Genomic DNA, 14,081 nt, shown 5'->3' on the forward strand with positions numbered 1-14,081 from the left:
TAGTCTGCAGACCTAAGGGGTCTCTTGGGCATAATTTAGACCCACCCCTCAAGAAGTCTCCCACACCGGTCACAAAGGAGGACTTTATTGGTTACAGGGGTAGGGTGAAAATAGGGTACAAGATTGAGCAATATCCTAGAAATCCTGAAGAGCAAACAGTCTGGCTGAGGTAGCCTTTTGATCATGCATCTGAGTTACTGTCAGCTAGATATCTATCAGATCTCAAGTAGCTTACTCACACGCTTCATCCAGAGGCTGGTGAAATCCCCTCTAGAGTCAGGCTGTTTCTAGCTTGTGAGTTTTGGGGGAGAGAGCCAGTTTCAGATGGTCAAGCTCCTCTGAGTCCCCCACATGGCTGCTGCCCCTCCTCCTGGGCAGTCTTAAGTTATATAGCCCCTGTGACCTCATTCCCCTGGTCCAGTGGAGGCCAGCTCCGGTTGGCTGTCGGCCAACGAATTTGAAATACATCACTAGTTGCCAGGCAGACTCTAGCCCCCCAGGTAAATGCCCCTCACCCAGGTAGCTGATGCCAGTCACGTAGGCAGAGGGAGCAGGTTCCCCCCTCCCTCAGGAATGCAGCCAGCTCAGGTTACCTAAAGAGACAGGCTGAGGTGTGTCTCCTCTGCTGTGCCCATCCTAATCAAATGGTCATAGCAGAGAGATTTTATCACATTGTCACAGGGAAGAGATTTTGGGGAGAAACCAAGGTGGCTTTCTGCCACACTTCCCCCCTGTCTTTTAAAAGCTTGGATCCGTAGCTTTACAGAGGTATGGAGACAAGCGTGCTAGTTTGGAGGGGTCGCCTTTCACCCCTAAAGAGAAATTACACACCACATAATACTGATCTTAATAATAAAACATGTAAAACATAATAGCACATTCAGGACCTCCCCCACCAGAGCGCTCTCAGGCTGGTCTGAGTCCATCCAATGAACTACTCAGAGTCCTTTCGTGACAGGGCATCTGTGACCACACTCTGGCTTCCCTTGATGTGCTCGATGGTGAAGTTGAACTCTTGAAGCTGCCAGGCCCATCGCTGAAGCTTGGCATTGGGGTTTTGCATCGTCTGCAACCACTGCAGTGGGGCATGGTCCGTTAGGACAGTGAACGGCTGCCCCCATAGATAGGGCCTCAGCTTGTTCAGTGCCCAGACAATTGCCAAACACTCCTTCTTGATAGATGGCAGGTTCTGCTCCTGAGGGATTAACTTCCTGCTGAGGTACACCATGGGGTGTCATGTCTCTTGGTGCTCTTGTAGGAGTACGGCTCCTCGTTCTGTGTCGGAGGCGTCCATGGTGACATAGAAGGGTTTATCAAAGCGGTGCCTTCAGGATTGGTTGTTTGACCAAGGCAGCCTTTAGGGTGTCGAATGCTTCTTGGCACCCCAGCCTCCAGACCACTGGATCAGGGCTGCCGTTCTTGGTCAGCTCGTGTAGGGGAGCTGCCGTTGCTCCAAATCCCAGGACAAACCATCTGTAATATCCAGCCAGGCCAAGGAAGGCTCTGACTTGCTTCTTGGTTTGTGGAGGTGGCCAGTCTTTAATGGCCTCGATCTTGTCCCTCAAGGGAGCAATATGACCTTCACCCACACGATGTCCCAAATATACCACTTCAGATAGTGCCCACTGGCACTTTTTGGCTTTCAATGTAAGACCAGCTTGCTTGATCTTGCTTAACATGGTGGTCAGATGAATCAGGTGTGATTCAAAGTCCTGATTGAAGTTGGCAATGTCATCCTTGTAGCAGGTTATTAATCAGACTTTGAAAGGCTGCAGGAGAGTTCCACATACCGATAGGTAAAACCATACATTCATATAGTCCCTCAGGGGTGGTAAATGTGGACTTGGCTATGGCATCCGGATCCAGTGCCATCTGCCAGAATCCTTTGGACAGATCGAGAGTAGAGATGACCTTGGCTGAGCCCAGGTGATCAAGCAAAGTGTCCATCCTGGGCATAGGGTATGCATCAGGGGTGGTGATAGCGTTCAGCTTCCAGTAGTCCACACAGAACCAGATGGACCCATCCTGCTTCCGGACGAGTACCACCGGGCTGGCCCAGGGACTCACTGAAGGCTGGATTACCCTTAACCCTTCCATCTCTGTGATCTCACGTGTTATATACAATTCAAGGTTAGTTTTTCTTGTGTAGGGAGCTCGAGTGATTTGGATGAGGAACAGACAAGGGTGTGTGTATGCAGCACTGTTATTACAGAGGGATACAGAGTTTGTTGTGTTAGCCTCTGACCTTTTGCCATTGGCATCCGAAATCAAAGACTTTGATCTTTGACACTTCCCAAGCGGCTTGCAGCTTATCTGTCTTTAGTGGTAGGAAAACCATGACCTTATCACCATGGTCAAAGGTAAGCAGGCGAGCCTTTTCATCATACCAGGACCTCTGCTTCTCCTGGGCCTGCCCCAGGGACTCTCGTGCCACTTTCATCATGTCAGTCAGTTTCTGACGAAAGTTCAGGACATACTCCACCACGGAGGTCTTGGTGGAAGGGATTTTCCCTTCCCACTCTTCTCTCACCAAATCGAGAGGACCTCGAACTTGCCTCCCAAACATCAACTCGAATGGCGAGAACCCCATGGACTCCCAACACACTCAGGTAGGCTCCAGAGCAGTGAGAGAGGCGCGGGTGAAGCCCGCTGTGCCCTCGCTCCCCCGAAGCCCCCCAGACACCCCCTCAGCAGCCGCCGAGCACCCTGCCGACCCCCAGCACAGCCGGAGGTAAGTGGGCTCGTGCTGGGAAGGGGTTAACTCCTCACTTGCTGGAAGGAGGCCGCTGCCTGGTGCCGGGCCGGGTCAAGCCCCTGCCCAGGCCCCTACTTGGCCCATCCCCCCAGGGAGCCATGCGACTGGAGCCGCGCGAACAGGCTGCACAAACAGGCTGCACAAACAGGCGCACGAGTTAGCGCGGAGTTCGCGCAGGGGAGGGCGCAGGAGGGCACGAGACCCTGCCTGCGACCCCCCAGGCATAGCCAGCCCCAGCCGTAGCCAGCCTACCAGAGGCATGACACGGATGGGCATGCACCGCACCCCTCAGGTCCCCTCGGGCTCTGTGGCCCCCACATCGGGCATCTCAGAGACGGCCGCCCAGACGAAGCCCATGGTCCCGGGCTCCACGCAGATGGAGCCCCTGGCTCTTGGCTGCAGGGGCTGCCTGTCCCTTTTTTAGGCTCTGGGGCCCGGAAGCATGGCCACCTCCCCTTGCAGGGTCTGCTCCCTACTGCGGTCTCTGGCACGCCAGCTGGAGGAGCTCCAGGCCACAGTCCAGAGACTGCGTGCCATCAGGGACTGCTAGCAGGAGATAGACTCCTACTGCCAGGCCCTTTTCCCCCGGAAGCTGCAGAAGAGGGCTCCGTCTCCCTCCAGGACTAAGGAGGACTCTGGGACCTCCCGCTCTGCCCAGTCAGGGGCATGGACCAAGGTTGTCAAGGGTCCAATGGCTCGCCGCACCAAGGGCCCGCCCTCGCCAGAGCTTAGCAACAGGTACGCACCTCTTGCAGCCCCGGCAGATCCCCCGCAGTTGCCGGCTCCCGCAGGCAGCCCAGGCTCGACCGCAGCTACTGGCCCCGCTCTCCCCAGGACAAAGCGTAAGGTGTTTGTTGTGGGAGACTCCATCCTGCGGGGCACTGAGGAGGCAATCTGCCGCCCCGACCCCTTAGCCCGGGAAGTCTGCTGCTTCCCATGGCCCACATCCAAGACATTGCAGAGAGGATCCCGCAGCTCCTCTGGCCCACAGACCACTACCCCATGCTCCTTATTCACGTGGGCACCAATGACACGGCTCGGAGCACCCCCAGCCAGGTCATGAGTTGCTACAGGGAGTTGGGAGCGGGGCTTAGGGGTCTGGGAGTTCAGGTGGTGTTTTCTTCGATCCTCCCAGTCTCGGGCTATGGGCTGAGGAGGGAGAGGAGGATCCATGCAGTGAACCAAAGACTGCAGCGCTGGTGTCATCGGGAAGGCTTTGGCTTCCATGACCACAGCCCACTCTTTGGTGAGAGAGGCAGCGAGCTGCTGGGAAGAGATGGCCTCCACCTCTCTCCCCGGGGGAGGAGGCTCTTCTCAGCCAGGCTGGCTGACCTGTTCCACCGGGCTTTAAACTAAGCCCACTGGGGGATGGGGGGACTACTGCGCCTGCTGGCCCGCTGAGCGACAAAGCCAGCGGACCAAGGCACTTAAGGGAGCCCACCCCTGCCCCAGCCCTGGCACAATCTGTGGGCAAGGCAAGAGCCCCCAAGGGCATACTTGCCTGCCTGTACACTAATGCCAGGAGCCTGGGCAACAAGAAGGACGAGTTCATCCTCCTGCTCACTGCAAAGAAATACGATGTCATTGGGATAACAGAGACCTGGTGGGACTCCACCCATGACTGGACCACGGGTATAGAGGGCTATACCCTGTACAGGAGGGATCGTGTTGACAAAAGGGGCGGGTGTGTAGCTCTCTAGGTGAAGGAAAGCTACATGTCCCTGCAAGCTGATGTTGGCGACCGGCATGGACAGCTAGAGACCCTCTGGGTAAAAATTCATGGGGAATTTGGCACAGGGGACACAACGGTGGGAGTCTACTACAGACCTCCCACTCAAAGTCCTGAGCTTGACCAGGAGTTTGCCGGGGAACTGACTGAGGCCACTTGCTCCAGGACCTTGGTTGTCATGGGTGACTTCAATTACCTGGACATCTTGTGGGAAGATCACTCAGCAAAATCCAAGCGGTCGCAAAGCTTTCTCTCGTGCGTGGATGACCTCTACCTGACTCAAGACGTTTATGGGCCGACGACAGGCAAAGTGCTGTGAGACCTGGTACTGGCTATGGGGGATGACTGAATCGGCGACCTAGTGATCGATGGGAAGCTGGGTGACAGCCACCACGAGCTGATCACCTTTACCATCCGCCGTAAAGCTGGCAAGTCAGTCAGCAACACAGAAGTCCTTGACTTCAGGAAAGCCAACTTTGACAAGCTCAGGAGGCTTATCAGTCAGGCCCTAACAGACCATGACCCCAGGGTGATGGGAGCTCAAGAAGAGTGGTTGCTCCTCAAGGAAGCGATCCTCAGTGCACAAGCTAAGTCTATTCCAACACGGAGGAAAGGCAGCAAGAAGGCACAGCAGCCCCCCTGGCTCTCCAGAGACCTAGCGGACCTCCTGTGGCTAAAAAGGAAAGCCTACAAAGGCTGGAGGACAGGATTCACCTCCAAGGAGGATTACTCCGTGCTGGTCCGGTCCTGCAGGGACCAAACCAGGAAAGCCAAGGCTGCAACTGAACTCCAACTAGCTTCAGGCATCAAGGACAACAAAAAGTCCTTTTTCAGATATGTGGGGAGCCGGAGGAAAAGCAAGGGCAATGTTGGACCCCTGCTAAACCAGATGGGGCAACTGACAACTGATGCCCAGGAGAAAGACAACCTATTAAATAGGTACTTTGCGTCAGTCTTTCATCAGTCCCATGGGACGCCCATGCCTGCTATGGAACAGGGAGATCCAGGTGATGGGGATCCCCTGCCCTCCATCAATGCTGACCTCGTGAAGGAACACTTTGAGAAGTTGGATACCTTCAAGTCAGCCGGCCCTGACAATCTGCACCCCAGGGCACTCAAGGAGCTGGCGAGCGTCATAGCCCAGCCCCTGGCATGGACCTTTGAAAACTCCTGGCGCTCTGGTGTAGTGCCCGAAGACTGGAAGAAGGCCAATGTGGTGCCGATCTTCAAGAAAGGGAGGAGAGTGGATCCGGCTAACTACAGGCCCATTAGCCTGACTTCTATCCTGGGGAAGATCCTGGAACAGTTTATTAAGGAGGCCATCCTTGAGGGACTGGCCCAGGCTAACATTCTAAGGGATAGCCAGCACAGGTTTGTTGCGGGTAGGTCTTGTTTGACCAATCTCATTTCCTTCTATGACCAGGTGACCTATCACCTGGACCAGGGAGATGAGATTGATGTCATATATCTTGACTTCAAAAAAGCCTTTGATCTGGTATCCCATGATCACCTCTTGGGCAAACTGGCCAGTTGTGGCCTTGGGTCCACCACAATCCGCTGGCTGGGAAACTGGCTCCGTGGTCAGACCCAGAGGGTTGTAATCAATGGCAGTCACTCATCGTGGTGCCCTGTGACCTGTGGGGTCCCTCAAGGCTCTGTCCTGGGACCCATCCTGTTCAACATCTTCATTAACGATGTGGACATTGGAGTCAGGAGTGGACTGGCCAAGTTCGCCGATGACACCAAACTTTGGGGCAAAGCATCCGTGCCAGAAGATAGGCGAGTGATCCAGGCTGACCTGGACAAGCTCAGCAAATGGGCAGACGAGAACCTGTTGGTGTTTAACACTGAAAAATGCAAGGTTCTCCATCTTGGGAGGAAAAACCTGCAGCTTCCTTATAGGCTCGGCAGTGCTACACTGCTAGCACTATGGAAGAAAGAGACTTGGGGGTCATCATTGACCACAAGATGAACATGAGCCTCCAGTGCGATGCTGCGGCTAATAAAGCGACCAAAATGCTGGCGTGCATCCATAGATGCTTCTCGAGCAAATCCCGGGACGTCATTCTCCCCTTGTACTCGGCCTTGGTGAGGCTGCAGCTGGAGTACTGTGTCCAGTTTTGGGCTCCACAATTCAAAAAGGATGTGGAGAAGCTTGAGAGAGTCCAGAGGAGAGCCACACGCATGATCAGAGGTCCGGAAAACAGATCTTACGATGACAGGCTGAGAGCCATGGGACTCTTTAGCCTGGAAAAGCGCAGGCTCAGGGGCGATCTGATGGCCACCTATAAGTTTATCAGGGGTGACCACCAGGATCTGGGGGAACGTCTGTTCACCAGAGCGCCCCAAGGGATGATGAGGTCGAATGGTCACAGACTCCTGCAAGACCATTTCAGACTGGCTATAAGGAAGAATTTCTTTCCTGTCTGAGCCCCCAAGGTCTGGAGCAGTCTGCCAGCAGAGGTGGTTCAAGCACCTACATTGAACACCTTCAAGAGTAAATTGGATGCTTATCTTGCTGGGACCCTATGACCCCAGCTGATTTCCTGCCCTTTGGGCAGGGGCTGCACTTGATGATCTCTCGAGGTCCCTTCCAGCCCTGAGGTCTATGAAATCTATGAAATCTATGAGTTCGGTTTGGGGTGTCCCCCAGGCGCTCGCAGAGGGCCTGCATCTTCCCTGTTGGGCTGCAGATGGAGTACCTCCAGTTCGTGCTTGCGCTTGGCCTCTGCCTCTTGGGACTCCAGCTTCATCCTTTTCAGCTCCATCTGTGCCTTCTCATGCTCATGCTCATGCTGGATCTCCAGCTCCATCTTTTTCAACTCTAGCTCATACTTGAGCTTGCTCTGTTGCTCCCGCTCGTGCTCTTCGGCTTCTAGCTGCATCTGGTACTTCCAGCGTTCCTCCGTAGGAGTTGATCTCCCTGAGGACTGCAGTCTTGGCGTGAGGCACTGTGATTCTGGGGAGGACTCAGGAGTTGGCGTGCATGAAGGTTGCTCTGTGGCTGAGTCATTGTCGCTCAGGAGTTTAATCAGTTCCTCCTTCTTTAGCCCTTTCTTCACATGAAGGCCTCTGTCTTTTGCCTATTCTTTTAGTTCAGGCACGGTCATTTGGACATACTCATCTGCCATCCTGGCTATCTACACTATCCAGTCGACCCGATGCCAAATTAGAAATTGTTTGCTCAAGGGATTTCAGTGACTCTATTACACTTTCCAAATTATGCCTGTAAAACAGAAGGGTATTCGGATCCCACCACTTCCACCATGTGTGGCAGGCCAGTAGGGGGCGCTCCTGGTTTGAGCTGCCCACCTCCCCGTGCCCGCCCACCTGCCAGGCTCCGAATGCCTCCCTAGGGGCGTCTTATGTCCGGCTGACCCCCTTCCTGGAGCACGCTCGCTAGCCTGGGGGTAACGTAGCTGCCACCACCCCAGGCAGGGATTCACTCTTGGCCCTGTGTCCTCAGGGAAACACAGGCCTAAAGTCCTACAGATACTCAACCCGGTACAGGCACTTGGGGCACTTCCTCAAGTCAGGGGGCAAAAAGTAAAGTCTCCCTTAGTCTGCAGACCTAAGGGGTCTCTTAGGCATAATTTAGACCCACCCCTCAAGAAGTCTCCCACACCTGTCACAAAGGAGAACTTTATTGGTTACAGGGGTAGGGTGAAAATAGGGTACAAGATTGAGCAATATCCTAGAAATCCTGAAGAGCAAACAGTCTGGCTGAGGTAGCCTTTTGGTCATGCATCTGAGTTACTGTCAGCTAGATATCTATCAGATCTCGAGTAGCTTACTCACACGCTTCATCCAGAGGCTGGTGAAATCCCCTCTAGAGTCAGGCCATTTCTAGCTTGTGAGTTTTGTGGGAGAGAGCCAGTTTCAGATGGTCAAGCTTCTCTGAGTGCCCCGCATGGCTGCTGCCACCTCCTCCTGGGCAGTCCTAACTTATATAGCCCCTGTGACCTCATTCCCCTGGTCCAGTGGAGGCCAGCTCTGGTTGACTGTCAGCTAACCAATTTGAAATACATCACTGGTTGCTGGGCAGATTCCAGCCCCCCAGGTAGATGCCCCTCACCCAGGTAGCTGATGCCAGTCACGTAGGCAGAGGGAGCAGGTTCCCCCCTCCCTCAGGAATGTAGCCAGCTCAGGTTACCTAAAGAGATAGGCTGAGGCCTCTGCTGGGCCCATCCTAATCAAATGGTCACAGCACAGAGATTTAATCACATTGTCACAGGGCAGAGATTTTGGGGAGAAACCAAGGTGACTTTCTGCCACAGGGGACATGATGTGAGGAGAGGCTGAGGGAACTGGGCTGACTTAGTCTGGAGAAGAGAGATTGAGAGGGATTGAATAGCAGCCTTCAACTCCCTGCAGGGGGGCTGCAAAGGGAATGGAGCGGGACTGGTCTCACTGGGGGCAGATGACAGAATGAGGAGCAATGGGCTCAAGTTGCAGTGAGGGAAGCTGAGGTTAGCTTTTAGAAAGAACATGCTCACTATGACAGTAGTGAAGCACTGGAACAGGTTACCCAGTGAGGTGGTGCAATCTCCATCCTTGGAGGTTTTGATAGACTCAGGTTGACAACATCTTAGCTGGGATGCTGTAGTTGGAGCTGTTTTGAGCAGCGAGTTGGACTAGATGTGACCTTCTGAAGTCCCTTCAGCCTTCATTTTCTATAATTTAGTGACTCAAGACCTCCTTTGGAAGACACCAGCCCTGAGCTTTCACTTGAACTTTGACTACAGGAAAATAGTAGAGCAATTCTTTTTCTGCAAAAAACTCAGAATGGCCATAGCAGGTCAGAGGTTTTAACACTATGGATGTCTGTTTGAAACCTCTGGGTTTATCTCATTAATCATGTTTACATTGGTTGCTGGAGCAAAGACAGTTGTATCTGGCTTCGTTCCCCATTCTCTTTCACACCAGTGCATGCCTCCCCACTTCCTGAGGAGATGCTACTCCTCAAAGGCATCAGGATTCTGCCATGGGGTATGAAGGGAGAACCTCCTGGCAAGTCTGTGCAGGGTTGTACTCACAGATTTAGCATTTTTTTCTCCTTCTTGCACAAACTATAGAAGCAGCCAAGGATACCCATGGTCCCCTTGGGACTGAGCTCCTGTATTACCCGGGCTGTAGAACTGCAAACAGTGATCCCTGCTATGGCAGTCCCTGATACTGCAGGTGTTTCTACACGTTTGCCATTAACTCATGTAAACAGTCCTGCTGGCTAGGCAGTTCAGGCCCCTATTCCATAGCATCTTGGTATAAAGCTACAGGGCACTGAGGACCTGCTATGGCAGAATACCATCTCTGTCTCTCCCCAAACTATGCTATCTGGCCATTTGGTTACCATGGTCACTGCAGAAGACAGACATCTCTGGCCCAGTTGGAGTTGTGTAACCCTGAGTTGTAACCTGAGCTGGATACATTCCTGAGGGAGGGGAAAACCTGCTCCCTCTGCCTACATGACTGACCTCACACACCTGGGTGGGGGATTAAATGCTTTATTGTTCTAAGCAATGTCATCATGACTGGGAGGGGGCTAGAGATCCTGCTAGTCTACCCAGCAACCAGTGATGCATTTCAAATGGATTGGCTGGCAGCCGACAGTTGCTGGCCTACATTGGACAAGGTAAATGAGGTCATAAGGTCTTGCACCAGAGGAGAAAGCAGACCTCTTTAACCAATTCTTCACCTCCATTTTCATGTGCAGGGACTGGGATTTCCCCACCGTGATACAAGACAGACTTGAGGGGAACACTTCCAGACCTCGGGTTGGGGAGGACCGGGTTAGAGAGCTTCTGGAGGGGCTGGACATGTTCAGATCAGCGGGTCCAGATGCTCTCCACCCCAGGGTGTTGAGGGAGCTAGCAGGGGTTATTGCAGGGCCCTTGGCATGGCTTTATGAGCACTTGTGGTGCTCAGGCCAGATGCCAGATGATTGGAAGATAACCAACATGCTCCCCATCTTTAAAAAAGGGAGGAGGGAGGACCCAGGCAACTATAGGCCCGTCAGTCTTACCTCAATCCTAGGGAAACTCTTTTGAGAAGATCCTCAAGGAGCACATCTGCAATGGGCCAGCTTCAGGGATGATGCTCAAGGGCAACCAGCACGGTTTCATTAGGGGCAGGTCATGTCAGACCAACCTGATTGCTTTTTATGATCAGGTCACAAAAGCAGTGGATGCAGGTGTCGCCATGGATGTAGTCTTTCTGGACTTCAGCAAGGCCTTTGACACCGTCTCCCACCCCATCCTCATTAAAAACTAGGAGACTGTGGTATTGATGCCTACACAGTCAGATGGATTGCAGATGGCCGAAGGGTTGCATTCAGAGGGGGGTGGTGGATGGGTCACAGTCAACCTGGGGGGAAGTGGGCAGCGGAGTCCCCCAGGGCTCAGTCCTTGGGCCCACACTGTTCAATTTATCAGTGATTTGGGTGACATGGTGAAAAGCAGCCTGTTTAAATTCACTGATGATACCAAAATTTGTGATGTGAGTACGGTAGTAGGGAGGGAAAGACTGGAGCAAGACCTGGATAGGTTACAGGAGTGGGCTGACAAAAACAGGATGCGTTTCAATACTGACAAGTGCAGGGTGCTGCACGTGGGCAGTAGTAACCAACAGCACACTTATAAGATGGGAAACTCCCTTCTTGAGAGCACAGAGGCAGAAAGGGATCTTGGAGTCATTATTGACTCCAAGATGAACATGGGCCGCCAATGCAAGGTCACGGTTGGCAGGGCTAACCACACCTTGTCGTGCATCCACAGGTGCATCTCGAGCAGGGCCAAGGACATGATCCTTCCCCTCTATGCAACACTGGTCAGGCCACAGCTGGAATACTGTGTCCAGTTCTGTGCGCCACACTTCAGGAGGATGTGGAAAACATTGAGAGGGTCCAGAGGAGAGCCACTCACATGATCCAGGGACAGCAGGGCAGACCCTACATTGAGAGACTGCGGGACCTGAACCTGTTCAGCCATCACAAGAGAAGGCTGAGAGGGGACCTGGAGACCGAGTATAAACTAACTAGGGGGGACCAGAAGGGCTTGGGGGAGACCTTGTTTCCCCGAGCACCCGCCCCCCCCCCAGCATAACAAGGAATAACGGCCACAAGTTGTTGGAGAGGAGGTTTAGATTAGACAACCGTAAGAACTACTTCAAGGTCAGGATGGCTAGTATCTGGAACCAACTTCTGAGGGAAGTGGTGCTGGCTCATACCCTGGGGGGTCTATAAGAAGAGGCTTGATGATATAAGTTAAGGACTGCCCAGGAGGCCCAGCAGCAGCCATCATGAGAAATCTCAGAGAATCTGGACCATCTGAAACTCACTCTCTCTCTTGAAACTCTTGGTCAATGAATTGCTTGCCTTCAGGGGGAATTTCTACTGGCCTCTGGATGATGCTTGTGAGTAAGCTACTTCAGATCTAACTAGATATATAGCTTGCAGTAACACAAATACATAATCAAAGGTTACCATGCCACTGTTTGCCCTAAGTTATTTTTCTGATATTTCTCTACAATGTACACTATTCCAAACCTACTCCTTGTAACCAATAAAATTCTCCTTTGTACCTCGCATGGGAGACTTATTGAGAGGGGGTCTAGATTATAGTTTCAGAGTTTCAGAGTTGGTAGGGTCGGAAGGGACCTGAGCAGATCATCGAGTCCGACCCCCTGCCATGGCAGAAGAAAGTACTGGGGTCAAACAACCCCAGCAAGATGTTCATCCAGCCTCCTCTTAAAGACCCCCAGAGTAGGAGCCAGCACCACTTCTCTTGGAAGTTGGTTCCAAATCCTAGCCACCCTGACCGTGAAGTTGCGCCTCCTGATGTCTGACCTAAACCTACCCTCTGCCAGCTTGTGACCAATATTTCTAGTCACTCCTGGTAGTGCTCGGGGGAACATGGATTCCCCCAGTGCCTGCTGATCCTCGCTGACTAGTTTGTAACAGGCCACTAGATCCCCCTCGGCCTTCTCTTTTGGAGGCTGAACAGGTTCAGGTCCTGTCGCCTCTCCTCGTAGGGCCTGCCCTGCTGCCCCCGATCATGCAGGTGGCCTCCTCCGGACCCTCTCCATGTTGTCCACATCCCTCCTGAAGTGCGGCGCCCAGAACTGGACGCAGTACTCCAGCTGCAGCCTGACCAGTGCCACATAGAGGGGGAGGATCACCTCCTTGGACCTGCTCGAGCTGCATCTGTGAATACACGACAAGGTGCGGTTGGTCTTCCTGACCGCATCCCCACAGTGCCAGCCCATGTTCATCTTGGAGTCAATGATGACTCCAAGATCCTTTTCTGCCTCTGCCCTGATGAGAAGGGAGTTCCCCAGCCTATAGGTATGCTGCTGGTTTTTCCTCCCCACGTGCAGCACCTTGCACTTCTCAGTGTTGAATCCCATCCTATTCTCATCCACCCACCCCTGTAACCTGTCTAGGTCCGACTGTAGCCTATTGCTCCCTTCTAGTGTGCCCACATCTCCCCACATCTTAGTGTCATCAGCAAATTTGAACAGGGTGCTTTTTACCCCCTCATCAGAGTCACTGATGAAGATGTTGAACTGTTTGGGCCCAAGGACCGAGCCCTGGGGGACCCCACTGCCCACATCCCTCCAGGTTGAAAATGACCCGTCCACCACCGCTCTCTGGGTGCAGCCCTCCGGCCAGTTAGTGACCCATTTGACTGTGTAGGTGTCGACTCCAGAGTCCCCTAGTTTTTTAATGAGAATGGGGTGAGAGACAGTCTCAAAGACCTTCCTGAAGTCCACAATAGGAGACCCCTATGCCTTGAGGTCTCCTTGGTTTGGCTGACAAAGGGAGACCACTATTTTTGCTTCATACTGAGGGAAGTACCCCAAGTTCCTGCAGTGGGTCAAGTACCCTCAAGGACTACTAGGCCTGTTTTTCCCAGAGGGTGCAGGTCCAAGATTAGTTCAGACTCTGTGTGGTGGCAGTGTTACCCCCAGGCTTGTGGGTGTACTCCAGGAAAGGGGGTGGTCAGATGTGAGGCACCCCCAGAGATACTCTTGGAGCTTGGAAGGTAGTCAGGTGCAGTGAGGTGGGTGGCTTAATGCAGGAGCACCTCCTACTGGCCCACCATACCTGAATCCGGCACCTGCGGCAATGCAGGATTGATCTGAGCACTCATTTTTCATTCAGTGTACTCTCCCCTGTTCTACTGCATGTCTACAGGAAACAGATTAGATTTTGCCCTTGGGGCAACTCCTGATCTCCAGTAAAGGCAGGCTGTCAGCTTGTGGTTTGTTTCCCTTCAGTTTGCAAAATGTTATAGATCTCTGTCTCCCTAGGAGTGAAATGGCAGGCACTGTCCTCACAGGCAGTCAGGAAGGTGTATAAAAGAAGAAGAGAAATTATTGTGCAAGGAAAAGCAATAATAGAAGCAAGCCTAGCTAGAGGTTGGAAGACAGGGTGAAGGAAGTAGAGACACAGAGTGAATTTTTTTCTCTGTCTGGAGATCACTGTTGAGGTAGTTCTTGAATGTGGCAGTTTCATTCAAAATGCTATTGTCCTCAGCCAGCCATTTGACCAGCTTTTTCTTGATCACAAGTGAATGTCTGCTCATTTGCTTATTGGTT

The 14,081-nt window shown here is 52.9% G+C and overlaps 1 protein-coding gene across 1 annotated transcript in view; it reads left to right on the forward strand.

Annotated features, from left to right (window-relative positions):
* Positions 1–14,081, forward strand: part of LOC149875738 (nuclear GTPase SLIP-GC-like) — a 62,766-nt gene that overhangs the window by 822 nt on the left and 47,863 nt on the right. The gene's annotated exons all lie outside the window — the stretch shown is intronic.

This window comes from Crocodylus siamensis, chromosome 1 (genome assembly GCF_052110815.1).
Source record: "Crocodylus siamensis isolate JL-2025a chromosome 1, ASM5211081v1, whole genome shotgun sequence".
NCBI classification, from domain to species: Eukaryota; Metazoa; Chordata; order Crocodylia; family Crocodylidae; genus Crocodylus; species Crocodylus siamensis.